At 40.3% G+C, this 27,986-nt stretch overlaps 1 long non-coding RNA gene across 7 annotated transcripts; it reads right to left on the bottom strand.

Moving 5' to 3' along the window:
* Positions 1 to 307: 307 nt before the first annotated feature.
* LOC112984480 (uncharacterized) lies at positions 308 to 27,780 on the bottom strand. 7 transcript variants are annotated; one of them, XR_010385921.1, is made up of 5 exons: positions 27,623 to 27,780; positions 23,473 to 23,525; positions 18,548 to 18,714; positions 17,550 to 17,648; positions 308 to 5,517 (listed from the first exon to the last, which is right to left on the bottom strand). It is a non-coding gene; the product is annotated as an uncharacterized LOC112984480 (long non-coding RNA). The 7 variants fall into 7 exon arrangements; XR_010385922.1 differs by having other exon boundaries at positions 25,704 to 27,780; XR_003259508.2 differs by having other exon boundaries at positions 310 to 1,775; positions 5,471 to 5,517; positions 23,473 to 27,780.
* Positions 27,781 to 27,986: the final 206 nt, after the last annotated feature.

A 27,986-nucleotide genomic window follows, 5' to 3' on the forward strand; every position in this document is an offset into this window, starting at 1 on the left:
AAATAATTTCACAGGACAGTTGCTACTAACTGGACCTTCACAGCTATGACAGGAAATTTTATACTCCATGCAAGAAAATAAAAAGACTGTATTCTACAAATGCAAAAAAAATTATGAGGTATAAAAAGATCTATATTTTTTGTGAAAATTTGTGGCATTGCATTCTGTATCTTTTCATCATACAGATATGTAGAATAAGACCAAAAATAGTGTAAAATATGCAACTACCTCTCATAATTGTTTTATATTTGTATTGCCTAAATAATGCTATAACAAATTATTATAAAGTGGAGGTGTTCATAGAAAAATGCTGTATGCTGTAGAAGGGATGAGAAGGAGTTTCGTTTTCTTTTGAAATAGAAAATGCATTTATTCAAATTAATACATCATCAGAGGCCAGCAGTTGAAAAGAAATCCAACACTTGCACAATACAGTTGCAGCAAGAAGAAAATACAATTCAAAACCACCTCTCACTTCTAGCAGAGACCAGAGAGAGATGAGTATTTCCTTGCTACCAGGTATGTTTCTTCATACCCTAATTGTCCCTGCTGTCAAGACACTCTGGCATTTGATGAATCTCTTGGTTAAACCCAACATTATTAGGATCTGTAGATAACACAGTAGCTGGAGCTCCATGGATGACCCCTGGGGCTTTGTGTGCTTTGGTTTTCTAAGCTACTTTTTGGCCATTTGACCTCTTTGTTTAACTGCCACGTTTATTATCTTTTATTTCTCAGCTCAGTGTTTCTGCTTCAATATAAGCTGATTTGCTGTGGTTGTTGGGAATCCTCTTCTGTGTTACTTTTCCTGTAGAGGAACAGAGGACACAGGACAGTGCATCCACACTGTCAGACCGGGAGCAGGCTGGGGACTGCCCTGAGAGCTGCTTTGTGTGTTCACTTGCCAGCCTGCAGGTCACTCCTTTCGCCCTGCTGCCTGCATAGGCAAGGAGCCTGGCTGACTTCTCTCAACAGTAGCTGTAAGACAAGCAAGGTATAATACAGCAAGCCTTCAACTTGTTACCTTCTCTGTGATCGTACAGAAGGGCTTTGGTGTATGCTTAAGGGATAACGGCCTTTTTTACATGTTGTGCTCGGTGCTGACTTAAGGCCCTTTTCAAGTGCTCAGTTTGGATAACAGGTGAACTTGGGACCACATTGACAAATAGTATAGAACTACTGTGAAGGATCTTTTTGACATTATGTCCAGTTTCCTGATAGCTGTAACATCCAGCTTATACAATTTATTTCATAAATACATCAGCTTCACTGTAATACTTCTCAGTTGTCTTCTGAAGGTTGATCCAGAATCCTAGCTGTCTGGTATATGGAAACCCTTTTCTCATTGCTGGTTTATTTTCTCCCATGACTCACCTACGCTACATTATACTTATTCCAACATTTTCATTTGGTTTAAATAGGTCTTCTTCCTCCATGATATCCACTTCCCTAGTCAGATTAGGTATATGCCTTTCACTTACCTCTCCCACCAGCTCTCTGTCTTTGCTGTTTCTCCTCCTGTGTTATCCATTGCTGTATCCCTTTCTGCATCATTTTCCTCTTCCTATGCCTCAGTTCTCCAGGAATTCATGGAGAGGTCATTTATCAGAAAAAGTCTTGTTTCTCAGAAACCTTTGCCTTGGTGAAACATACCCTAACCTCCATGACATGATTCCTTGAAACAGATGGAAAGTTTGGAGTCCAGAGACACAGGTGACATGAGTGTGGGCAGGTATGCATAGGACTGCAGAAATGCAACCAGCTGGAGTTCAGTCCTGCAGAGACGGAGAGGGGAAAGAGGGGAAGAGAATAAGGCTCACTCACTCCAAAAGCTGTGGCCTTGTATAGGGAAGGGACAGTGGCACATGCACATCATCAGGCACACAGATAGCAAAGCACAGGCCTACCATTACTGATCGTTTTCATGTTGTTAGCCATCTGCTTCTATGGCAACCATGTATTCTGCCTAAAACCTCTCCTGACTACAGGGAGAAACTATAGAAAAACAACTCATTGACCCACAAAGAACACGGACTCATCTGTTTCTCGTCAAGAACAAATTGTATAGCACTTTCCTATTCTCTGTTCTCTGTTTACTGACCCTTCTGGTAGCTATATCTCCTTTTAATATCCACAATAACTATAATATTATTCATCATACCACTGGATCCTCCTACGATGTCTGGCACTACTTATATATCCCACAAAAGAGCCATGACACAGACTTAAGCCAAGTGTTCTTGTAATTACTGCTGTGCATAAATCATACCTGATCCTGGCAATACAGTTTTCCTTTCTCCTTTTATCAATATAATATTTTTATTAGTGAATGTAAATCCAGATGACAAAGGGCCTTGATCTCCCATCTTACCAGCATTCTTATACCATTAATGCTCTTACTTTTATTGGATATGCCAGAGGTCTCTTTCAGTATTTCAGTATTGGAGCTGATTCAGTATTCACCGGGCAAGAGACAGCCTGATTTTACAACATGTTCCTTGGGCAGCCAGAACTTTTGAATCTGTGCCATGTACTCAAATCCTCACCTAACAGACAACTGTGCAGTCATCTCCTATTTGGCTCTTGTATATCTTCCCAAAGCAACCCTGCTCCCAACTTATGATTATCCACCACACCTCCAAAATCCTGTGATTTCCCATTTCCAAATTCCTTCCTACATCTTTAAAGGGAAGCACAGATTCTGGTGAAAATTGAGGTCTTCTCATTGCTGCAGATCATGCAGCCCAGCTGTCCCCAAAAAACCTAAACTGCCACATTTCAGTAGACACATGGTAACTCATTTCCAGCTGAGGCAGCATCTTCCAGCTCTGGCACTTGCTCCCTTCTTTCTATACATGTGGATTTGGAAGCTATGGCTGTCCTCAGGCAGTAACACTGAAACCTGTGCACTCCAGAGAAAATCCACACTGCTGATAAAAAGACAGAGTTAAATCACTTCTTTGTTAAAAAATTCTTCTCACATTTGTTTATCTTCTATTTTGCAGGATACGTAGCTATGTTGTAATGCTACTGTTGTGATGGTGAAAACATAAGCTGGTCACCCAGCTCCACTTTTAGCAAAGAGATCTTGTTGCATTCCCATAACATAAGCGGTAACTTAGCACCTGCCAAGTCACTGGGTGATTAGCATCACCTGTTTCAAATAGTCAGTAGGGGGCCACATACAATTTTTCAAACAATTTTCTGCTGAATTACTCTTAAGCAAAGGTCCAAGGAACAGTGAGAGCACATGTGAAAATGGGGAAGACAAAAGCAGTTTGGGAGAGGGCTGCAAAAGTCCAAATATCAGGGCTATTGAAAGGAGGAGGCCCTAGTTATGTTGTATATGTTGCCATTTCTTGTTATTCTATGGACAGAGTCTTTCCTTCATTGCTTTGAAAGAAAGATATCTTTTCCAATACATAAATTAGCAGTCAGTCCATTGAACAAGGGATCTTCCTCAAGCCGAAGGATAGTTTTGTCTCCTCTTGCAGAGACTTGAGCTCCCCTTGACACACAGAAAGGTATGATTTTTTAAGACGGGGAGACCACACACCACTTCTTGAGACTATGCTTCCACAGTAGGGATTGGGTGGCAAGCCAAAGGCAGCACACAGGCAAGGAGTAAAGGAGAAACCAGGTCTACTGAAGCTGACCTGGCACTCTAAAACCCAGGAGATTAAATGAGTATATTGCTGATCCACAATTAAAACTGTTTGGTGAAAACATGCAGTGCCAGGAAATCCAAAACCAATTAATAGACTTTCATATTTGTGTTTTGCAAGGAAATTCTGGTTTTGTAAGCCTATACCACCCAAAAAAGATCTCAATAGATTGTTTATAAAGTGAAAGGCAGGAGTATGAGATAAGGTCAATATTCAGAATAAACAGCACACTAATGGCATTCATTTCAGCTACAAGTATTTTCTCCAAAAGGAAAAAAAATAGTGTTCTCCATGCATTTAGGTTACTTGCTAATTATACAGTTACTGGGACTGGGTTAACCTTGTCTGTTTCTATTTCCAAGGGGAACTAGATGCCAAGCTCTTTGATGTTTGTTTCTTCTGCTGCATTATGAAAGTTTCTATAACGTGCCTAGTTCTTTCTCTGTCGAATGAAATCCTCACTGCTTCTGACTTACCATGGTTTGTCTTTCAGCCAGGGAAGTTGCCAGAGTTAATTATTGTCTGTAGGATATTTGAAATAATTGATCCAGGTTTGTAACAAGAAAATGTAACCTGAATATAAAAAGAAATGCATTGCCTACTGAATCCTTCTTTGGATCTATTCACCAGGAGCAGGAAGGTGGGAAGTTGCTGGTGCAAGGAGCAACAGGCTCACTTGCTATTTAAGCTTTAATAAAGTAGAGAGATACAAACATTAAAAATCTCCATGGCTTTCCTTGCAGACTTTTTGGGAAAAAAAATAATTTTTTTTTGTTTTCTTCTTGATGTTCTTTCAATATCATAAGAAATTGTCATGCATTGTTTTAATAGCCCTTCTTTACTGCTCTAGGTTGTTTCTGTCTTCTTGGCAAGAGACTAATTTTCAAATTCTTCCTGTTTGCATATCAAATCTTTCAGTCTAGATATTTCTTAAGTTTTGTGAGCCAACACTCTATATTTTTAAAAAATCTTTTAAAAAATCTATCACTGGATGTTTTCTCAAAGCTTCTCTTGTCCTGATGTTTAACGAAAATATGGTTTCCTCTCCTGACAGGTGCAAAGTCTCCCTGGCCAGCCATGTTAGTTGCATAAGAGCTGACTAGCAGCTTTGCCTCCTTATACTTTTGTGAAGAATTCAGGGGAGGAGGAGGTATAATAACTGAATCCCATCATTTCAGCTTTCCCATTATTTTTTGCAGATTAGTATATCTTGAATGATAGGCAAAGCTGGAAAGATGCAGCTGTTGATAGCTTACACTCTTCAGCAGTGGGGAAGGGAGCTTTAATTTGTCATTGCTGACAAATCATCCATGGTTCGTAAAAATCAGTTCTTTTGAGGGCTTGAACAAATTCAGGGTGGATAAGCCATCTCTAGCCAGCCCAACTGAAAAAAAAAACCCAGAGACCTGAAAATTCATATGTTATTCAAAATTTTAATGTTTTTATGGGATAAATTCATGAATTGGATCACTAGGATAATATATACTTTCACACAGTTGTTGAGACGTGTATGAGCAGGGGAGAGGAGTTTCCAAATACAGGACAGAAGCTTTATATTTTTACTACTTTAAGGATGAAATCTGAATCCTTTTGCAATCAACCAGAAGCAAAACCTGCATTGACTCCAGCAGAACAAAGAATTCACACCAAGCTCACCAGGTATTTTACAAACAATAATTAAGACTCACCCCTGTGAAATAAATGAGCATTATCACTCTCATTTTACACATGGGAAAACTAAACCACAGAGAAGCAGTATGATTTGTTCAGTTGCATGCAAAGCTGAGTATAAACTAGGCACTTACCTCATGATCTCTATCCTTAATAAGTGGATCAGTCATCTTTCCTATACCTATTTGCATGAAAAATATTGTTAAAAGGATTATGTGATAACCCTAGAGACTCTTCACAGAGATATATATGTCCAGTAAGTCCTATTCTGATCTAAATTCTTCTGTAGCCTACATATCCTAAAGTGCTTCTGAAGTTATAACAGAATTTAATAACACAGTATGTTTATATCCACAGAATTTTTATTTTTGAAGGAAAGATTTTTTTTTTAATAAGTAAATGTGAACATGAACAAGAGAGGTGATTGGAAGAAAGCCATATGCTATTGTGAGCTCAGAAAAGGTACATACACAAACTTACAGTGCTTGAGCAAAAATTCACTGCCTTTCATCACCACATGACGCAACTTCAAGCATGACACTAGCATTTGTCAGACACTGTTTCCCTGTTTGTTATACACACCAAAGGTTACTATCACCAGTCCATTGCCAGCAGTGACTACTCCAGAACCGAGCAGTTATAACATTGGCTATGAACTTACTGGCTGAAATGTTTCATTTAATGTAATTATCTTCCAGCAAACATTCACATTGGAGACTTGCTTTGGACCATGCTGTAGTCTAGCCTGCTGAACACAGAAACATCTGCTGACTATAACCTCTTAAGCAACTCCCAGGCCTGTAATTTTCACTTCCTGGGCAAGGCTAACAGGGATCCACCTGGCCACATGGTCAGTGGGTAATGCCTGATCTTCCTTGTTTGGATCCAGAGCAGCATAGGACACAGTATTTTCTGCACACTTATAACCAACAGAGAAAATAGGAACTTCTAGGTAGCCACTTATAGTATCCTAAAGACAATTAAAGACAATTATCCTAAGACAATTAAAATAGGTCAAATGAATCACACAATGGGATGCTCCCACTTTCCTCCATTGGCAATTTAGGAAGCTGCGTGTGCATGGCTCAGTTTAGCTGGATGAGAATGACCCTTCAATTGGTACCTTTGATACTAATCTTGAAGAATTTTGGCCATCTTTCTTGACAGGAATTAGATTTCCAACAATTTTTCACTCCTGACAAATATCATGAAGTCCTGATAAGCAGCTACTCCTTTTCCTCTTACATGTGGAGTACAGCCAGACTAGTTCTTGGAGGTCTGCAACCCACTCCTGTACCAGTCACTAAGGGCAGTTACTACCCTCACAACACATTCATGAAGGGAAAACTTTTTCATCCTTTTCCAAAGGGATAATTTCTTTATGCTTTCTTTCATCTCATCACAAAAAAAGAAAGAGTCAGAGGACCATGACAGGAGCATGGAATGACAGACAGAAGGACAGACAGACAGGAAGGGGAGAATCACTCCTCTCAATCACTGAACTTCAGAAAGCCTGCTACAACTTTATAAGGATGCATTTCGAGGAACTGCAATTTTATATATGCCTACTGACAGTCATGTCAGTGCATAGTGCACAACATCCAGAGACAGCTCACAGCTGTGCCTTCTTCCTTGCTCAAATTGCAGGGAGACTGATCTCTGCTGATGACCTGGCTACAGAAGATGACATATTTTTTGCTTCCAAGATGGTCTCATCTCGTTAATTCCAGCTATTCTTATCAAAGAAGGTTTTTCAAGATACAACATTGCATTTATCTATGTTGGAGAAGCCAATGAGAATCTGTTACAATGCTAGTTTAGTATAAGTATTGGTTCCCACTTACCAATTTCAGGCTTCTGATTAGAGGTGGCAGGAAAGCAAAGTTGCCAACCCATAGGAAATGCCATTTTGAGCTCAGTCAAGCCAAATGCCCTATCTTTTCCTACTATTTCTTATAGAACAGCAACTCTGAGAAAATCCATTCTGGGAATCAGTGAAATCATGACATCTCCTAAAGGAAATATGCTCCTTGGACACTTCTGCTCTCCAGAAATGCAGCCCCAGCAGTTGTGGGGTTCTCCGGGCCCATGCCTCAGTGGTAACTGTCTGGTAGCCTGCTCCAGGACCGCTGACCTTGAGAGCCTGTCGCGGTGCTTATGGGCCATGTCTCTTTGCTCTGCGATGGACAGCAGGAAGATCTGACAGCTGTACTGTTCAGGAGAGACTGGACAAAGTTATTGATGAATTACCCTTATTGTGCTCTTAGTAAGAGCTTAGTAAGCTACTGCTAGGGAAGCTGTCTTAATGGTATATCTGTTTCGCCCACAAAAACCTGCAGCACCTCTGATACGTGGTACAATAGCAGGGTAACTGAAGAAATCAGAAAGAAATAAAACTACTTTGTACTTTCAGGCCAGTTTCCCTCTCTGCAATCAACAGGAGGTTTGTCATGACTTCAAAGGGAACAGAAACAGGCCTTCTCTTTGAAGTTTAGTCTGCAAGCTTCTGAAGCATGCTACAATGGCTCAAATACAAGATGAAAACTGAAGGTTTGAAACCTTTAATTAAAAAGAAAATCAACAACCAAAAAACCCCAACTTTAAAGCCATAAAGAAAAGCTATGGCTCTAAAGAATATGATCTGAAAACCCTTCAGGGATAAATTATTGTAATTGTCAGCCTTGCACCAGTGAGCAGTCACTTGCACTAGAGAGAAAAATACAAAGCAAAAGGAAGGAATTTTCAGCTTGATAGTGTTGATTCATCATTATTTAACAATGAAAATAGAAAGGAAGAAAAGAAAAAAGGATTTTCACGGCTTCTATAAGGCAGATCTACTGCTAACTTCCTCTTCTTTAGATCAGTGCAAAGAAATTGGAGACACGCTTTAAGTGTCATGGGGTGGGTCCTTCTGAAAAAAGCAGATGTCCTTGCAGGGAGAGAGAGAGAGGATTTCTTCTTGCTCCTCCTTATCACAAATCTCTCAAAAAGAGAGGAACAGAGCCTGTGCTCCCGTGTGCTATCATGTGCTCCTCTGGCCCTCAGCTGGAGACTGTTCCATGATGGATTGGCTGGCTGCTATGGACTCTCCTGCTGGGAATCTGGGCTGGCTGATGGCTAAGGAGCGAACCAGGAGCACTGACCTGCTCCTTAAAGGTTTCCCTTCTCAGTTGCACCCAACTGGAAAAGGGATTCAGCCGAAAAGTGCGATCTGAGCAAGGGAACCTGACAAAATGGCAAGTGTTTGAAAGCTTTGAATACCCTTGCACGGCCCTCTTAGAATTTGCTGTATGTATTTTACATAGGGAAGGACAGAAAAATTTGACTGGGATAAATAGCTGATTTTACTAGGGTACTTGCAAACATTGGCTTTGACAGACCTCATAGAAGATATCCTGTCTGAAGAGTAAATCTACATGACAGCTGATAAATAACAACGGAGCTGATAAAACAATTACTGCAATAATTTCCATACCTTTGTGTTTATTTAAAGGCACATTTAATCATCTTGTAAATTATTGGTGTGCCTAAAATAATAAATATTATATGGAGACAGATATGGGGAAAATGATAATACATATGTCAGCCTACAAAATATATGGCAGTCAGCGTATATGTTAATCAATGAAAACACTGCTACAATGAATCTGAAAATATGGACTTACAAATCATTTTTCACCGTCCTTGAGAAATGTGTCACAATTTCCAACATTCAAACTTGTTAAGACAAGACAGATGAAGTACTGCTGTGTGATTACTAATAGGGGAGAGCAATGGCTGAGTTAAATAAAGTCTGAATCGCTGCTCCTGACTCAAAACAAGCTCAATTACTGAGAGTCTGAGAAAGACTGAGGACGTATGAGGCATCCGTCTTCTGTCATTCCCTGTCACATCACCCATAATGAACCAATCTCCACCTGCTCTCCACATTTTATCATTTTCTTTTGGACCTGATCAGTGTGGGGGTCACCATGAATCTTGACAAAACTTTCTGCTGGGTCCGGCCACTGTCAGTCTGAGCCACATGTCATCAAGGAGGCCAGCACTCCTGAAACTCCTGAAACTGCAGGACCCAGCTGCACTGGAAATATGCTTGTGTTAGCAGAAGACTAGGCAGGGCAGCTGTGGCTGCGTGCATCTGCTGTGTCTGACAGAGCTTTCCAAGCCTCTCAGTCTTCCTTGTAAATCTGCATTTTCCCCCAGGACATGTTAAGCAGACAGACACCAGCCCAGAGGCTTTCTGAGGTATTTGCTGAATAGCTGTGGAGAAGAGCAAGAAAAATAATGAATTTGCTCTAGAAGATAAATAAACATACCTGCAGAATGACTAGCTTGCTAGCAAAATAGATACACTGAGTAAATGAGCGACAAGGGAAGACTTGAGATTAACCTCTAAAGACAAGGAGTAAGGGTAACAACATATCTACTTGCATTTATTTTTGTCTGATACAATATATATAGCAAGGCCAAGAAAACAGTCCAACCAGTATTGCCAATACTGGTATTTTATTTTAAGTTAATAAAAAAATTAAAATTCTTTGATGTCTTTTTTATGTCCTTTCTTCTGAAAAGGTATTTTCTCTTACTTTCACATCACTAAGAAAAGTTGCCCAGATCTCAAAGAATTCCTTACCAGAGTCATTTTTTAAGGAATTCTTTTTATTCATCATTCACTACCATCCTGAAAATTATGCCTGAGTTTTCACCAAGTTCCCTTTAGAAATTAGTTCAGCTCCCCTAGGCGCCTTTGAGACTATCAGAGCAGAAGTAGAAGGCAAGATTACTTTAGAAATTTTTTAATTTATGAAGAGGGAAGAATTATGGAAGAGCATGTTTTGGTAGGGAATAGAAGTATTGTGATATGAAAGAAAGAGAAATATGATGAAGTTTCCAGGAAAAAAATAGGAAAATGTGGAACAACTTGTAGTATCATACAAGTCCCACACTTCTGCTCCCTCCAAATGTGATGGACATTTTCAAATGTTACAGAATTGCACCCACTTTTGCAAGTAGTTCCCAACACACACATACATTTTAAATGATATAACTGGGAAAGAGAGATCATACTTAGTGTAATGAAGGCATCTCAATCTGGCAGTAAGGATTTACAATAATCAGACTGGGTTTAAAGTAGTACTGGCTTATTTCATCAATGCTAGTATTTGGAGCTACATAAGTAATCAGATCTCAAGGCTTCAGGTGTAGGACAGTCATTTCCAGTGTTGGGAGAACACTGTATTGACTTAACTGTTTTCTATGATCCAATTCTTTCATGTTGCTGATTCGGTTTTTGATCAGTAAATATTATCCCATCTGTGTCTAGAGTGTGATATCTCTCCCTGAGTCAGAATAAAAAAATTATGATTGTTTCTTCCCTGTAGTCAGACTAATAAATTTATAACTGCTTTTCTGATGTTCCACTACTGCCGTCTTCTGAGAACATCCTGGTTTCTACTGGTTTCATGGAATTTTTTGTGTGCCATAAATTTTATAATGTTGGCTTCTCTGGCAATCAATACTTAGGTCACTCTCTCGGAATACACTAACCACAGTATTAAAGCCATTGTCACCGTCTAGTGTTATTTTGTCCTTTTGTTTACATTTGTGAAAAAGACAAATAGTCCTTTCCAGAAATATTCAGTGTTTTCAGGTATCCGGATATCTATCCTGCAAAACACTTAGGCAAATACTCAAGCACATTTTGATGAGCCAAAATTAATCGTGTGATTAATGACTTTCAAAAATGGTGACCTGATCAGGGAGAAGTTTGGAAAGAATTTTTCCCAAATTAAGAACCTTGCTCTCTTTACTGTTGGATTTAGAGTGATTTTTTTTTAATATATAGTGAATTCCAATTCCTTTAACATTGCCAAAAATAATATTTTCCCCCATGAAATATAAGAAATCTTTTTGTGCCAGTGCGGAGTCCTTTCCACACATAAGTCTCATCTCATCTAATCTTAGGACTCTCCTTCTGACAGAACGATAATCTCTGTTTTTCCATGTCAACCTAAGTTTTGTCCATTTCCATAAGCATTCAAGTTACTGTCCCCAAATGCTACTGTTTTCCACTTAAGCTTGCAAAAGGCAGTAGAATCTGGTAGGTCTCATCAGAAACAGCATATATGAAGCATACATCAATCACCCTACTACACAGTGAGGCAAAACTCAGGTTGGATGTATCCTACCCACTGAGCCTATTCCAATTCCGCCCTTTCAGCCTTTTGTTTTTTGGGTGCTTACTAACAGTCCATTTCTGCACAGTGTTAAAATGTATTCTGTTTACTCTCTCCACTGTTAATAGGCCAGTCAGCTGATTTTGTATTTCCTATATTTAGGAGGATCTCTTCTAGATTATATTACATCTCTTCTTAATTCATTACAACAAACCAACTATATACAGCATCATTTCAGCATCACCCCTTCTGCTGTTTCTAGAGTTGTAGGCAGTTTGTTCCTGCTTGAGTTTAATTTGATTCTACCTTTCCTTCCATTAAAGTTAATGAAGTGCACATCTCATTCTGCCTCCCCTTCATTTATTTTATTTCTTTTCTCCTTGTTTAACACATGAAGCTTTATGTAGTGTGTTGTTGTCTTGCCCTTCAAAACAATAGACCTCACAATATCTTGGGCCTCATTTGAAAGCAAAATGGCATCTGCTAGCTTTTCTAACACTACAGTGTGACAGGAACAGTGATATTCAGCCTTTGTGCCTTACAGCCCATGAACTTGAGTAATTTTAGATAATGGCATGCAACCTCACTGCGAAGCAGTGTCAAAGCAGACAGGCATCCTGTTTATGGTAGCTAGCTTTATTGTTTCTGCAGCTGGCTGAACTTCTTCCAATAAACATTGATTTAAAAGAGGCCTATAATTAAGTAAAACTTTTTTTTTTAATTTCCCATTTATCCAAGAAAATGAGCACATGAAAATTGAATTTGTCATCTACCTCTCTTGCATCTGATTTTTTTCAGGCAAATATTGGAGAAACAGGAAAACAAGCAGGAGGGCAGAAAAGGGTATGGAAAACAAAATAGCTTCTGTAAAATCATAACTGAAAATTTTTGGCTCTGTGAGCGACCACTTTTCAAACCTGTGAAATAAAAGAGCTGAATATTCACAATGACTTTCCTCTGTTTTTTTGACCAGATCTGAGAGCTTTCTCTGGACCCTAGGCAAAAAAAAAGAGGCACGCTTTGCAATTCACTATATGAGTTAATTCTTGTTTGGCTATAAATGGTTTCATTTATAAGAACGTACATCTCTGAGCTTTTCCAATGCAGATCGCATTTAAGTTACATAAGCAAAACTCAAACTGAAATCAAAACTGCCTGAAAGACATTCCAAGTATTTCTATAAAATTACTCCTTTTTTTTTTGGAAATAGTTACGCTTGGGAAGGCAAGAGGAGACTTCACCAAGGAAATCAGCCCATCTGTGACAAGATACATTTCCTTTTTCAAACTTTTTTTACTAAATGGCATAAGTCCTTGCTGAGAGATTTAGGAGCAAAACATAGTAAAGTCAAACCAAACTAGCAATCACAGAATGTTTGTCTGCCCTGAAGAGCAGAGAAGGGTGCTGAGGTCCCTGAGTCAGCTGCAGGCCTGGAAGGATGGTGATGGCATCGGGGAACCATGTGTCACCTAAACCAACAAGCCCTCCTGAGAAGTAGGGCAAATTAGCCCAGGCTCAGCACTGTGCTTACTCCACTACCCTTGGGACTGGTGTTGGCACCTGCATGGCACTGTCCCACAGACTGTAGATGTATAGATGCATGTCATAGCGTGCAGCTGGCTTGGAGATGCTAACATGATGCTTTTCTGGTCTGAGCAGTATGTGCTAACCTACCTCTAGAGCTAGCCACCTTTTGAAATAAATATACTCAGCCAACTGTGCTGAATCCCAGAACCATGACATGATACCACAACTCTAGTGTAAGTATACCCAAGTTCACCTGAAATTATGTTTAGGTTCCTGCCTCTTAACACACCTTTCAGCAAATGTGTCACTTGAATAATGCATGTTAAGCCAGAAAAAACACAAGCCAAAAGTCCAGATTGTATAGCTCAATGGAAGCCTCTCAACTAGCTCTCCAATTGTTCTCCCTGACAAAAGCATTGTTGAGGCTGTTGGGCTAATCCATTGACTTCTGAGACACAGCTATGTCCTGTAATGTCTTCCATACAGGTCTCAGCAATATTCAAACCTTTTCTCAAATTTTGTATTTTGGCTAAGAGGGACATTATAATACCTATAGAAATCTGAGAGTACACTTGAAGACAGGGGGCAGCAGCTCCAGCACACACAAGAAATGCTTACCCTGCTTATGGCTCCCCTCTCCCTTCATTACCACAACCATTACAGGATCATAGAAGCAGTGTAACTTTATGCAAAGACATATTTATAACATTGTTTACCGACTGCTAGATCAGCAGCCTCTGGTAATAACAACCTCTTACTTATCTTCATGAGCAGCATGAAACTCTAGAACTACAAAAATGTGAAAGCAGTTGTAATATGTGGGATGGAGGTATTCTGCAAGATTCCTTGCCAAGTTTCATGCTGGCCAGGCTGCACAGTTGCTTTAATGAGGAGAACATTATCTGCTGTTGTAGCTAGATTGTCAGTAGGTGTAAAGTTTGTGATTTCCCTGTCAGTCTTATTTACAGACTGTTATAACGAGAGGCTAAGGACACAAGAATAATTTCTCCCCTACAGCTAGTCTCTTTCACAAGCCAGCAGGACTCTAAGGAGTTTGCTTCTGGGGTAACTGTTGAGTCTCTCCGGCATTACCTTTCCCTTCTCTTTCAGTGGCTCTGTATACTATCTCTATATACCAGTTCAGTTCTCCAGGCTCTGCGCAAAGTCTTTGCCAAGGAACGATTGAGTCTGGGGACTTTTTCCCAGCTACTTTTTCTACTTGCTAAGTTGTAGCTACTTCTCTTCCAGCAGGTAGACATAACTGTGCCTTCTGGTCTCATGCTTTGCACTCTTCTATCAGCTCTTGTTTTTTGTCCCACTATTTTCCTCAGGGCACTGATATGAAACTTATTCATAGCCCACTTGTGTGGCTGGAATGGTTCTGGCTTCCTAAAGCAAAAATGGATTTGTAAATCAAAACAGGGTTTCTTGGGAAAAAAAGAAAAAGAGTAGACAAGCCAGTGACAGCTGCCTAGGAGAATATACGCAAAAAGGTATGAGGGAATTACATCAGAGAATAAACACTGTGTAGGTAGCTACTTTTCTTTTCTCCCTAGTAGACTGCATGTTTTCCATATGACTAGAGTGCTTTGTGCCCTCTCTCACCATCAAGGCAGAAGATGATAGTGTATAAATTTTAGAGATGGAGTTATATAAAACCTCTGAATCTGAAAGTTCAGTCCCCTTTGTCTGTTTTGAAAAACATATTTTTCAGGAAAGATGCAGAACGTTCCATTCTTATGATAAGGGCAGAACTTGGAGGACTTAAGAGGAATATCTGTTGCCATCCTCTGAGCTTTCCTTGTCTGGTGAAAACATATGAGCCATGGACTGTATGAACAAATTCAGAAAGATAAAACACTCTTCACTCTTTTATAATAGACTATCCTCTGGCTTTAGCATATGGCCAGGATATCACACAGAACAACAGTTTCTTGTTATAGATTAGGAACAACGCTGAGCCAACTGCGTTTTCAAATCCATCTGCCCATACAGAAATAGTTTCTCACTGGGATCTTCCTTCTGATGTTGAATTATTTCTGCCCATAAGCCGCTTCTTCCCAAATGACTTAGGAAACAATGGCCTTTTTTTTCTTTGAACATAATTAAACGGAACAGACGGCTCCCCCTACCCAACGTCGCTAAACATGGCCCGGCATTAAGTGGGAGGCCTATCAGGAAAACTTTAAAACATGTATCTCCATTGTGTTGATTACGCATTCTCTGAATATACATATGCAGTCTTTCTCCTGCAATGGGATCTGACAGAGCAGACTGTTGTATCTGTGCAGAGCCCCTCTAAAATCTGTATCTTGCATGAATGCAAGGACCTGTGGCCTTGCCATGATCTGCTTCCAGAACTGGGCCTTTTTCTAGTTTTTCACTGATCATCTTTTTAATCTCATTTAATCTTTATCAGCACAGAAGTAACTACATTTGCTTCCAATATAAACACCAGTTCTTCTGAAATTTGCCCACAGTTAGAATTTTTTTTTTCCAAATTGTTCGATTGAAATATTATCCTTTGCTGAAAAGGGGGACCTGGGGCTGAGGAGGGGAACTTGTGGTTTAACATGGCTGTTCTCTGTTGCATTTTGAATTCAACACAGCAAAACAGGGACTGTGCTGCAGCATGTCTCCCAAAATACACAGGAAACCAGCTTTCATCTCTCTTGTCTGATCTGTGTATTGGTTTAGCTCCACACAAGTCTATGAGTTTACACTGATATAAAATTGGGATGACAGAGTGGAGAATCAGGTCTATATTGATTTTATTTTTGCAAAGCCAAATCTTTTTCTAACTCAGTTTAAAGCATTCAGACTTATCTCTAGCCATTCTCCCAAATGATTCTCTTTAATTTGGAGCCTGCCTCTGAAGTAAAAGAGGCAGTTTATATTGAATATAGTTCAGTCACTTCTGTGCACCTACAGTATTATAGTAAAATGCCTATGACACATCACTCTGAGAATGCAGAAAGGCCTTTTTGACAGGCAAAAATTGAGGAGTATAGAACGAAGTGGGCTGTTTCTGTTCTACTCATAGCTAGGTGACAGGAAACAGAGACAGAAGCCAAATACTACATTAACAGGTAACTGCATATGTAAACCACAGCTGATCATCACTTATTTACTCAAAAGCATCTCTTAAAAAACCTTTGGACTTTCAAAAAAAAAAACCTTAGAGATGAATCAAAGGCTCACAGTGCTTCCTTGTAATTAAATCGTCATTAAGATATACACTGCAAATCCATCAAAGAAGGACATGATTTATGTTTTCCATCAGCTGTTGAAATATTTCTTGGGCTTTGAAAAGAAAACTTGAGAGTAAGTAAACATAAACTGCTACAGACTGTACCTCAGTGTAACAGTGATTTACTGAAGGTTTTAATTCTGCTACTTTGCCAGGAGCCATAGAAAAACCTTAAAGCTGATCACACTGACTTTCCTGCAGGTATATGCTGATCATGCAGCAGTCAATAAGAAATCTGGAGTATGGCCAACTTCATGTATGTTTTTCCCTGCTGAATACACTCAAGCCATTTCTAACAACTGCAGTCATATTCAGCAGTGTTTGCAGTCTTTTTTAGCTTTGGATAGTTTCACTAACCAGAAGACGGTCAACTTTGGTGCAGCCATTACAACTCCATTACATCCTTTTGGCTTATTCTTTCTCTCTTTTTCCTTTTTTTTTCATCTAGGGTTCTTAACCAAGTTCAATAAATGACACTTTGCTAAAAAAAAAAAAAAAAAAAAAAAAAAAAAAAAAGCCTAAATAAATAATTAAATTTGCTCCATGATAGGGAAGTATCCTGAGACATTTGACAAGGCATCTTGCAAAGCATAAGACAAAGAATGTTGTAGCTGAGCTTTTGGCATCCCTAGGATGGTTATTCTCTGAATATGGGATGAAAATCTCCCAGGCTTCCACATTTATCCCCCAAACAGCTAAAAACTTCGTAATTTTAGCTTCTGAAAGAAATGAGGATTAACAATCATGCTGCCTGTTTGCTGCATGTCAGTCTACTGACATCCCCCTAGTACCAGCTTACTGCAGTAACCTGAGTTAAAAACTGAGATAGGGGAAAACATTACTGAGACATTTTATTCCTATGAATCTGAGAAGATTTATTTAAGATAAAGAGTGGACTGGAGAAATATGCTACTGACAAACTTCAACAGTAAGACCAGCTGCAAATGTACTTAAATGCATATGTGCATGTTAAATATCAGATTTAACTCATGTGCTAAGGTGGGTTCTGAGCTTGAGGGACGTAGCAAGGAAGAGATCTGGAGCTCCAGCATGCTGATGGTTTGCAATATTGTCACTGAAATCAGCTAGGAGCAGCAGCAGACACATTGCCATCACAAGGATTTGGCCTCGTGACTTTGGGTGCACTGTGGTCTCCTGAGATGCACCTACTGAGTTTGCTTTTAGAAAAGAGGTGGGGTGGGGGGAGCTATATACTTAGAAAAAATATGGCAAGACAAAGAAAGAAAAGGCAAATCTCACCTCAAAACTTGTTGGCATAGACCCTCATATTCGGTAACTAGAGGAGTTACTTTTTAGGTTATATACTGATGTAAGCATATCCAAGTTTTCTTCACAAAGCTGAAATAAAGAGTTTTGTGCCTTGTTTATTTATAATTCAGGATACACAGAACTGTACTCTAGAAACCCAGTTTACCGTAACTGGCAATATTACAACTCTTTTGACAAGAGAAAAACAAATTCTGAAGCTTTTTTCAGTGATACCAATCAAATTCATTCAATTATACACCTTTTGCCATATATCTAGTAAGCTAACTAGTTATTTTTTAAACACTCATTTTCTCATTTGTGATTAATTCCAGCCACTAATGAAAGATTTGCCAGAATAAGTGGACAATTACTGATCTGGACAAAGGCTAAGAAGAACATTTCTTAAACGGCGAGAACATAGTACTGGGGAATTGTAAATGTCAGTTTTTCACAAAATAAAGATAATTAAGTCCAGCAGGATACATATTCCTGCCCATTCATTTTAATGGGAGGTCTGAAAGCATGACACAAAGCATATGTTTTTCACTTAGATTCTTACATTCACTGTATGCTTTCTTTCCTTCATTTTCTTTTAAATTGCTGGCTTCAATTTGGTGCAGCTTCTCACACAGATCAGCTCAGCTTCTGCCTCTCTGGCTGCAGAGTTGGGAGCTGTTGCAGGGAGCCCTCTGCCCCAGCATCCTCCCAACCTGGCTCCAGCCCAGTTTTGTCTGTATCTTCCTCTTTGTGTCTCCAACCATTCATAATACCTCTTACTCCTGGGGATGTCTGCATGTTCTGGTTGCTTGGAAACCACTTTTGAATGGCTATATAGGATTTAGGAAAACTTGTCTTGATAACTCTCCCACCTCTTTCCTTATAGGCGAGTACTGTTTTAAGTACTGCAAGTAATTCTTTTTAACTTTCATTCTAGTTATCTTTAAAGCGGTACTTAGGTTGTTCTCTGTTCTTAGAAACATCACACTTACTTTTTTGCTTTTCTTTTCTTTCATCTTTATCCTTCAATGTAACATTTGCTGTCACACTTCTGAAATGTCCTTCTAATGCACTGCAACCAAAAAAGTCATCACGGCCAGAGCCCTGAAAGCAGGCTTTGTGTGCAGGTACAATGTAAAATCACAAAGACTCCATGATCCTGAAAAAGTCACAGGAATATAAATAGCACCTGCCCCCTTCATCTATGCTAACCCAATGTGGTTTCTGAATAACGAGGAACTGTAGGATCCTCCCTGGCTCTCCTGCTACCAAGGGAGCAAGAAGCACCATGGGCCTTACCTGACTAACACCTGGCTGTAGAAAGATCAGACTAAAGTAGGTAGCAGACCCATTGCAAGAGCCAAAATGAGGGCAGGAAAAAAAGCTCTTTATGTCCCCTCAATAACTGAACTGGACATAGTGTAATTAACTGATAATATCTTAACTACACTTTGCCTTTTATGAGTATCAGATGTTTTCTGTATACTGATTATCAGTCCCTGATCTGGAATAACTATATATCCTATAACATCTTGTAACATACCTCATTAAATTCATAGACAGAGTTAACATTTTCAAAAGGCCAATGTGCTTATTTCACTCTCTGGGGCTCTTGAAAACTGTACCCACATTTCCTAGAATTCCTCTCTGTTAAAAATAAAATTTTTAATATTCTTTTACTCTGCTAGTAGTTTTCTGAGTCTTAGGGATATTCTAGTTGATTTTTTTTTAATGAAAAAATCAAATCATTCACTGCAGGTGATTGGGCATTTCCACTGAGCTAACAGATGTCTCAGGTAACTTGGATCCCAAACAAACTGATTTGGCAAACAAGAAGGTAACTGTGCACATTTAAAATGTCTGTGGAAATGTTTCTGGCTGAGACCTAGATTAGTGGCTGCCACTGACCCTCACTGAAGGAGTCCCACACTCATTTGTCATCCGTGCTCCTTCCTTATCTTCCTAGGCTGGTGCCTGACCTTTTCCTGGGTCCACACCTGTCTTAGTGTGAATCAGTGTTAGAACTCCCTATCTTTAATGAACATCAAATTTAAGCAATATAGTTTATTATTTTTCTTACAGACATTTTACTTTACTCCCAAAACAAGGCCCCTGTGTCAGCTGAAACTTCGAGGTACTCAGAAGTCAGCTTTAGACCTCTTAAAAATTTTAGTTTGAAGAATTAAGCTGCTAGTGCTAAAATCAGAGGTGTGTTTGAAGCTACTCAGTACAACTAAGGAGATGATATTCCTTCCTGGAGGAACCTACGGCATCAAGGGAAGACGAACCACAATGAAGAGCCACAAATGGGTTGCTAGATGTCAGTTATGCCACTAGATTTCTCATACTGCAAACTCTACTTCTGTAATATACAAGAAAAGCAGAGAAGATGCAACTCTTCTGTCTTTTCCCTGGGAAGTCATATATCCTTCACTGCAGTGGAAGAACACAGAACAGACTTACCCTTGATGCAGGGGGAATGTCCTTCTCCCTGCCCTCGGAAGGTTTAGATCAGAGGAGCTCTGACAGCAGCAGAAATAAGGACATTCGGTACCAAGTGATTTGCATTGTTCCCATTGTGAAAGTGATGGCTTTAACTATTACTATATATATAATATAGCCAAAGTTTGCTAAGCAGCATAAATTCAGCCTTTAAATTTGTCATGGGCACCAGCCTAAAAGTGGCCTGCTCCTTAACCGATTTGAGAATATTCAATGTCTATTGCGTTATTTTGACCCAATCCTTTTGCTTCTCTTGCTTTGCCTGCTAACATTTTAAAAAGCAGTCAAATGCCTACATTTCTGTGTCCTATACACTGGGCAAGGAGGGATAGAGAAGGAGAACGGTTTATTTAGCTCCCTTTATTCCCATGAGAACGACTAATCCTGTGGGAGTAGAACAACAAGTTCTGCTAGGCACATAGAATCTGCTTATGAAACATCTCTGCATACTCTCGAGGATTCATTAGATTTAAGTGGGTTTTTCTCCGCTCCTCCAGATCATTGTTATTTCAAAACCAAATTTATTCAAATTAGGGAAAGGCACATCTCCTCAAGTACGCCACCTTCAAGCTAAAACACAAAATGTACTGTCTGTATTTTTTAAAATAGTTTAATGATTAAAATATGTATCAGTTGGAATAATGGATATATAGTAAACTCTTTCTTTCTAATAATTAGTAATTAATAATCAATTTTTCTAATAATTAGTACAATTTCTGTCATTCTTAGAAAATACTGACAAATCTGAAATTGTTAAGGAAAAATATTGTTCTATATTGTCTATATAGCAAAAATAACCAGTTCTGTATTTGTTATGTGATCACCTAGGGAGAGAGTAACACAATAGCTACACCCAATGGCAACTTGATTAAATGCTATTTTTCTGAAGAAAACTGCTGATGTTTTCTTACCAAAGGCTGAACAATCAAGGTCAAACATAAATACTTACGCCAGTTTTAACAGCTGCTTTTTCATGAAGATAGATTCATTTTTAAATGGTTCCAAAGTGAGTAATCTTTCCCTTTCATAAATCAGATTGTCCTTGCAATTTGTCTTTTAACGCACAGCAATGTTATTTTTCTGGCTGGTTTATTATCTTCTCCCAGTAGTGCACTTGGACTTGGAAAAAGAACCGTGGCAAGATATTCTCCTTACCAGTTTCTTCTGCTTCATATTTCCTCTTCATTGTGGTCAGAAAAGTACCTTTCAGATTATGAACCAAGTGAGGTGTTGCAGTGTTACAGTCTGGATTTGCAAAAAAAACTCAAAGCAAAGCTCTAATATGGATATGAGCTGCCTTCAGTTCCACAGAATGTAATATTAGCCTCTAAGGCTATATACAGATACATAAGCAAACTTTTTGACTTTAAGTGGGATAGCTGTTTTTTTCGTTGAGAAGTTACAAAATTTAGATGAACGCTTAACATTTCCATTTTGTTTTAAGGAGAATAAAATATCTTCATACATAATTTCTCAATAGATACGGGATCATAACTTAAACGGAAGTACTGTTCACAGATTTGCTGCTAATCAAACTAGGTTAAGAAAAAAAATAAAGGGAAGAAAAAGAGAATCGTATTCTGAAGTTGTGGTCTACAGTGCATAGGATCATCACAAATCAAGTCTCAGAACAAGAACTGAGAAACTGGAAGAAACAAAGCAATGGGCCTGCCACCCATACATCTGGTAGAAAATTAAGGCCTTCATTCTGTTGATTTTTTGTCTATTTTATATTTGCACCATGGCTGATGTACACTTGCCACATTAAATTCTTATCTCAGGAAAAGCAGCAAAATTTCAATTTTCAGTTTAGTTACTGGGAATTTAGGAGAAATTTCTACAAAAATTAATAAATGAAGGGGAAGATTTATCTTCCTGGACCTGAACTTGGATTATTACAATATATCATTATATTTTCCAGTAACATTCCCCATTGGTATAATGTAAAAGTGATTCATGGGTTGCAGCAGGCTTTCAGACTTACAAAGCAGATTTAAAAACATACCATGAACCTCAGCTGGTCACTGCTCGCAGTCCCCTGCTGCCCTGAGCAGTTCTGTTGCATGACACATTGCTTATATATTCACAAAAACCATTGTGATGCTCCTCTGGTCACAAAGGAAGATGCAATACTTCTCTGGAAGAGTAAAGACTCCAAAGATTTAAAAAAGGCAAAGTCAGAGAAAGTGCCAGGGGAGCTTTGGTCTGCGGTCAGTGGGGAGAGAGGAAGAGAAGAACTCTGCCCACGAGAGCAATCTGCATGCATCAGAGCAACTTCCTGCCTCAGCACTGTGGCAGGGTCCTAATTTGAGCTGTCCTTTCATTATGCAGCCATCACCCAAAACTCACAAATCTCTGTCTTACCACTTCTCAGCATTAGCTGGGGAGCAAAAATCTACTAAGGCCACCGTTTGCTTCTGCCACTCCACTACTCAAGAAAGAGCCCATTTGGTTCAGACACACCACCAAGAAGACCAAAATAACACAGGATGAATGGGCACTAGTTGTCTCTCAGAAACACCAATACATTTCACTTGGCTGACCTGGAGAGGCTTAGAGGATCAGCAAAGCATATGCTAAAATCATGTGTTTTCTTTTCCTCTCCATGTCTATCCTTCATCAATGCCTATGGAAGTGGGGACACCCTCACTGATGCAAGGCATTCCCTCAACTCTGTCTTTCTCTCTTACAGAGGGCCTTTGCACGCCTGACCTACCATTTCTCTGCAAAGGCTGTCACTGCTCATCAATCTCACAGCTGAAAGAGCAACACAGCCAAAAATTCACCCCAGGTGGAAAAACAAAGTCCAGAGCTAATTGCTGAGTAGCAAAGATGCTTTTTATGAGAACTCCGAAGACTGTATTATCCAACTATGTGTAACAGCCTCACAGATACCATTTCTCAATCAAAGTTCTGTTAAAACTAGTTATGCTGATGGCAGATAGCTTATAGAAGGGTTAAAGGATGCTGAGAGGATGCCACCATACCTATTGCTGGAACACACTCTTTAAAACAACATAGCTGAAAGGCCTCAAATATCCCAAGGTGTCACCAGAAGTCCCTGTAGGAGCATGGAAAACGTAAAGCAAACAGGATTTAAATTTGCCTGCATACACCAAAGCACTTGCTACAAAGAAAGACCCCTGCAAAGGCGGGTTGCATTGGAATTTGTACTTGGAGTCAGCAGACACCTGGCCAGAAGTGGCTGTTCCTCACAAAGCAATGGCCCTGCAAGCGAAAGAACTAAGATCAGAAGCAACTCAGTTCTGGTGAGGACACCTGTGCTCTTCCTCACATGGGGAGGAGGTCTTCTTCACAGTGCTTGTCATGTAGCAAGAAAAACGGGAACATGCTCTGATGAAACCAATCATGCCTCTGCTTTGTCAGAGCAGTCAGGGCCTACTCTGATACTCACCTGGCAAGCAGAGCTGGGCTTCAGGCTCTTTCAGATCCTCCAGCGTGGACTTCCTGGGGGAAAAAAATTAAAAGCCTCTTTTTGAGGGGGAGTGGCCGAGTTTTCATTCTAACTGTTATGCACCTGAGCTGATAATATAACTTCCTAATAAAGGTGCTGATTCTTAAAAAGCAGAATGACTTCAACTTCCAAAGCAACAGAGGGACCCTGAGATCACTCCTTTAAAGGTTTTCCAGCAAAGACCTGCATCTGCCCTACTCATGCTGGCTAGTCACACCCTTTGGCTGTGTCTGAGTGCTTTCTCTTGAGTCATAGCACTCCACCGGCATGCAGGGTGCTTTAAAAGCACATGAAATGACAGCTGTGTGCCCTGAAGATCTGACAATTACAATGGGCTTTACTAAGCAAGGATGAAAACAGGCAGTGGCAGAGCTGAAAGGGGTATAAGAGGACAGAAGACACAGGTGTGGAAGATAGTGAGATGGGCCTGATGTTGTGTGCCCACTGTTTGCTGGGAGGAAGCTTTTAGGAGAGCTTGCAGGCACACATGTATGAGAGATGGTTTTTTCCAACATATGACATGGGCTGCTTTTACCATGCTCCTCATCCAAGGGTAAATTAACATTTCCTCAGTGAAAAATGCATAGAGTTCATGTTTAGCCACTTACTTCTTTCACTTAAAAGAGTAATTAATTCACAGATACCACCACTTCCTCCAGGCTACTCTTTAGCATGAAACTAATATTGCTGGTGCAGTTGAATAAGCAAAATCAGTTCTCTGGACTGGTTTATTAAGGGCAGGAGGGTGGGGAATCAACACAGAACTGAGTCAGCCCCACACATTGCTGCCAGCTGTTTGGTCAACCTCATTTCTTTATTTTGTGCTTGTGCCTGGTTGCTGCAGGATGTAACACCTTGCTTTGTCTAGAGAGCAAGTGAGCGTTCAGAACAAATTACTCACAGGCTGCAGCTCCTGGCAAAGTCACCTTCATGCCGCATAACCCGCAGGTAGGCAACGCTGCACAGGGACTGCAGTATACGAGGAAACTAGCTGAAACCCACTACCCCAACTTCTGCAATACCCTGTAGATATCTGTACCATGAGATCCTACTTGGGCAGAAATGAGCTAGCTGTGCAGTGGCTCGTGGACTGTGCCCTATCGCTTTTGAGGAGGAAAGGACCACTGAGGCCTTGCAATTTGATTTTGTACCTATCACAGAATACGACAAAAGGCCAGCTTTTCCGCACTGAGGGAGGCTGATTCCTCTACAGTTCCTTCTACAGTGAAAGGAGAGCGAGGCCTCCTTTAGATGGCTACTGAGCATAGACTCCTTCGGTACCTGATTCAGTGTGGGTACCTGTCCCCTCTGATTATAATGACAGCCCAACAAGATTAGTCCCACTAAGCTAACGCCCTTTTCAAATACTTTTCACACATTCTTTGATGCATATTACTGAGCCTAACAACTCACTGAACTTTGCACTATGGCATTCATCTTAGAAAGGCATCTGCTCGTGAATTAGAGGCACTACAGATAGAATCATCTGGTGTCTGTGTCTCAGCAGTCACTCTCACTTCCCTTCTAATCTCTGGAGGAAAATAGCACATGCAAGATATTTTGGGTGAATTGTGCCCTAAATTACCTATTTCTCTGCCTTGGCAACAAAACCACATTCAGATAGGGTTCATATGAGATGAATCCCATCTCCAGTGATCCTGAATATACCACTGCATATTCCTTAGAGTTAGTTTTTCCCCGTAGGAGTTATTTCCTGATAGCCAGACAATCACAATTAAGTGAAATTTCAGCTTCCATTACGAAAGACAGAGATGCTTCTAGCCTGTTTGGCTGTGCAGAGAAGCTCATAAATGTGAACAACGTGTCTAGAGACTCATAAATGGGAAAACACGTTCAAAATGCCCAAAATACTTCGAAAATAAATCTCATGATTTGCAGGCCTTCCTAATATTTGAGGACTCAAGGTTGACAACACTGTAAATAACAGTTTCTGGCCCCAAATGGACAGCATTTTTTTATAATTTTAATTCAGAATGATACAGAATATAAAAAAGATGATTTAAAACCTCTGTCAAAAAGTCCATAAACAATATAAGCCATTCCAGAGAAAGCTGTCACATTTGAAGTGTCTGTTTACACCGTAAGGAATCTTTCAGCTCAAGGGATAAATCTGCAAGCCAGCATAGGCAAGAATAGGGATGACCACTCACCATCTCTCCTGGTGGAGGGAAATGAGAAATATAAGACTTAGTCAACATAACCAGAAGGGAGTTCAACCTTGCAGCTTGCACATCAGCTGCAAGAGAAGAATTTAAGTTTTGACTGAGGCTTACACAAGGACACCAAGCCATTTTCCAGACCAAAAAACTTTCACAGGCAAGCTCTCTTTGTAGAGGGAACCTTTGTTTTGGCTTTCTCTTTCCACCACCACTCTACCTGGAGCCATGGGCTTTTTCTTCCTCTTTACCTGAACACTAACCCTAACCTAACCCCTAAAACAGCCCTGTAGATTAGCTTCTTTTGAACCCACTCTTCCACTGCCCCACTCCCTATCTCATTTTCACTCTGTCATCTCTCTGCAGACAGGGTGTATTACTTCCATGAAGGAAAGGAGGAAGCAAACTGAACCATGCCCAGACCCAGCTCCGTATTTCAGCTGACCCATGATAACCACTTGTACTTCATCTGACACTGGTCTCCTTCCTGTAGATTATAGCGCAGAGGAAATGCCCGGTTGCTGCCCACCAGTTTCAGAAGATTTCCCTGTCTTCTTTCACGAGCTCATCCTCTAAGGTTAAGCTCCAGGTCTATAGGACCAGGATCCTGTGTCCAGTTTCAGAAGGCCCCTGTCATCCATCCAGGTGCTCAAAGAATTAGAATACCTTAGCCCAGCCTTTAAGACAATGGGACTACCTTCAAAGTGCATTTACATAAATTTAAATATCTCCACCTGGAAAGGTAGGCACAAAAGAATTATTTCCAAACCCACACCTTGAAAGTCATGAATCAGATTCACCAAAACTCTGGCATTAGAAGAATAAAAGATTTTTCTATCTTTGTTATTACCCTTAAACTGTGTTTTCAGGATTTTTTCCTGAAAAAATACGGGGATTAAAAGGAATTTTGAAATGGAGGACGGGATTATCAGACACTTACATCACTGTAGGAGCCTGGGCTTTCACATGGGTGTCATACATTCAGAATAAAACCATGACTTCCCAGAACTGCATTCACCTCCCCCAGGCTGGTGGAGCAGCAATGCAAGAGTAGAGCAGGCATTTTCTTCTCAAAAACAATGCATTAGTCTCTCAAAAGATTCTTTTATCTGGCAATATGACACCATGACCTGAACTGCAAGAGGAATTTTCTTTTAAATCAGGTACCTCTTTGAGTCAGGACTTTGGGAAATACACAATTCCTGCTCAGTCCCCACCTCCAATGACCTTCTTCCCTTCAAAAAACTTTCAGAAAATGTCCAAAAGCCAAAAGGTTCGGGTTTGTACCTATTTACATGCAGCTGTTGACTGCAGGAACATGAATTCAGCCACTGTAGGAAACAAAGTCTAAAACACAAAACATGGATGTGTGCAGAACATCAGTGCAAAGGCATGAGCAAATACAGTGCACTGTCTGCTCTTCCCAGACATACATGGGTAGAGAAAGTTGAAGAAAAACTTATAAAAGATTCCAGTTATTTTACACGGGTGACTTTCTACATTATATGAATCAATGCTAGCGCAGGGGAAATCTAATGCACTCAGATCCAAGGAACAACTCTATCCTAGCCCAAAGGTTCAGTGTCATGGCTAGACGGTGACAGTGACACAGTACTAGCAGAGGCTGTGGGGGAAGCTGTCGCGGCCCGAAAGGAGTCGTTCAGGACAACCTCCCTCCTCTTGGGGCCAACAACAAACTTTGTGATGCCCTTGGACTGAATTAAGGTGAAACGACACCAGCCAACCAGTTTTAAGATTTATTAACACAAAGATAAGGCATATGGTCAAATAGGATCAACTAGGTAGACAAGTCCTGTGTCACACGTTTCAAACAGATTCAACAAAAGAGAGGGAAAAAGAGAGAAAAAGGGGAAAAGAGAGAGAGAGAGAGAGAGAGAAAAAGATATCACCACCCGTGGATCCAGCGGCGTCCCGTTGGTCCTCTTCCTTTGGGAGTCTCGGCGGCTGGGGGGGGGGGCTCCCGTCTGGTGGTAGGTGGGTCCTCTTCACCTGCCACTCTGAGTCCGATGATGTTCCCCTGACTCCACTCCACTTCTTCAGTCGTCGCAAACAAGCGCCCGCCTCGCCCCCATTCACACAGTCTGCAGTTTTTATAGGTTCTTGCCCCGCCTCTGGGAGGTGCTTCCTCACTTCCCATGCAGATCACAGTCCGCCCTCTCGGGACCTTCCAGAAACAGGCTGGGGGCATCTGGGGGTCTCCTGCTCATGCGCAGATGGCAAATGAGTATGCGCGGTTCGTGCCAGACGTGCTGTTCC

Source organism: Dromaius novaehollandiae, chromosome 1 (assembly GCF_036370855.1).
Source record: "Dromaius novaehollandiae isolate bDroNov1 chromosome 1, bDroNov1.hap1, whole genome shotgun sequence".
NCBI classification, from domain to species: Eukaryota; Metazoa; Chordata; class Aves; order Casuariiformes; family Dromaiidae; genus Dromaius; species Dromaius novaehollandiae.